The following is a 1,868-nucleotide window of genomic DNA, read 5'->3' as shown; positions in this document are numbered from 1 at the left end:
CATATTCCAGATATTATCTTCAGTGCTTACTCAGGGATCTTTAAAGAAGCTTATTACCAAGAAGCCTAAGAAGACAAGTGTGGATGTGTACAGATCAAAGGAATGTACATTAATGCACCTGCCAGATTTTACTATCGTACTGAGCATGTCAATCAGCACTCAGACCCCGTGTTTAAAAATGTGTTCTCTCAGGGTTCTTCATTGTTGTAGCATACATACCTATGGTCTCTAAGTAAATAGCCAATACATGAGGCAGATGTCATTAGTTATATCGTATTTACATTATTGCAATGAATGTGACCTCAGTACCAACTCACACAGGCATTGATCAACTTACCATACTTATGATTTTTAATATCGCTGGCCTCTACTAAAGTCCACTCAAAAAATCTTCTGGATGGTCTCATCAAGTGGAAGACTATTGTTTTTGGAAGTGAAACAAAGTAATAATCTCAAGAGTTGAAAAATAATTTTAGTGTACAAAATTACAAAAGAATGCTGCAGAACAAAAACCATCTTGGGCAGAATTAATGACAATATAAAACTTGCTTGAAAAATAATTCTCAAAAATGGACAAAGAAAATCCATAGCAATGTCAGTAGTGAACTGATTACTGGGAGGCTTTATGTTTTTTAAGAGAAAGCATAAAAGCGAGTTGCGGGAAGGTAATCCAAAAATGGCAGAGATGAGTTTGAAAAGAATCACCCTTAGCCTAATAGAGTTGGAGCTTTGGTAGATAAGAAGAAAATCTTGTAATTTTGAGGATGTAGGTGGAGAGGTAATCTGCCATATATCTTAGAATTGTCTAAAGACTTTGCATTTCAATGTCAATTAATCATTAGTATTTATTGAGCTTCTACTTGGTGCAGAACAATATACTGAGCACTTAGAAGAACACTATAAAACTAGTAGACTTGATTCCTGCTCTCAAGGAGTCTACAGTCTAGAAGAGGCAACTTGTAGGAGTAAATAATAGAGATATGTACACAAGTGCTGTGGGGTTGGGGTATGAGTACCCAAGTGCGAATCATTAAAGTGACAGTTGTCAGGGATGTAGGGAGGGAAAGTGAGAGATTAATCAGGGAAGGTCTCCTCCATTTTCTCTGCTGGTAAGTAGTTCTTGTCTTGTCTTATGACGTTGAGTCGTCTCCGACCCATAATGACACCATGGACACATCTCTCTCAGAATGCCCCACCTCCATCTGCAATCGTTCTGGACTTTTCTTGGTAAAAATATGGAAGTGCTTTACCATTGCCTCCTTCCATGCAGTCAAATTGAATCTCCACCCTTGACTCTCTCCCATGCCTCTGCTGCCCAGTACAGGGGAGTTTTGATCTGTAGCAGATTGCCTTCCACTCGCTAGCCACTGCCCAAGCTAGGAATGGAACGGGTATGCCTCTGCTGACTCTCCATCCCATAGTCAAGACTGGTAGCATACTGGAAACTCTCCAGGTGTGACCCTGGGGAGAGGGAGGTAAGTAGTTCACATCTAAATTAATATTGCAAGTTTCCAGGAGTGTTAACTTAGAGTCCAAGAGCTCGAGGAGGAAAACCCAGGGACCAGAGAGTAATTAGGACCCAATACGTAAGATGCAAACTAGTGTTCTAAACCAGCAGCTTTAATGGTATTGCCTTCTGCTTGGGCATGGATTGTAATTAGTAGAACTATCCATTGGTTTGACGATGACATCACCTATAGTGAGACTACATTCCTGAGTGTGGGTTCCTCTCCTGCATATTTTATCCATTAAAGTACAGTGGAAACCTTTTATGGCCCCTTGCCATTTGGGTCAACCATTGCTCAGGCATCTATGGTGACAAGGAGAAAGACATGTTGTACTGCAAGCTGAACATGCACTTGAGATGT

At 40.4% G+C, this 1,868-nt stretch overlaps 1 non-coding gene across 1 annotated transcript; it reads right to left on the bottom strand.

Moving 5' to 3' along the window:
• Positions 1-1,334: 1,334 nt before the first annotated feature.
• LOC119928045 lies at positions 1,335-1,471 on the bottom strand. Its single transcript, XR_005451004.1, has one exon. It is a non-coding gene; the product is annotated as a small nucleolar RNA SNORA7 (small nucleolar RNA).
• Positions 1,472-1,868: the final 397 nt, after the last annotated feature.

Source organism: Tachyglossus aculeatus, chromosome 4 (genome assembly GCF_015852505.1).
Source record: "Tachyglossus aculeatus isolate mTacAcu1 chromosome 4, mTacAcu1.pri, whole genome shotgun sequence".
Lineage (NCBI taxonomy): Eukaryota > Metazoa > Chordata > Mammalia > Monotremata > Tachyglossidae > Tachyglossus > Tachyglossus aculeatus.
The sequence above is the reverse complement of the archived record's forward strand: the minus strand, read 5'-3'. Positions and strand labels throughout refer to the sequence as shown.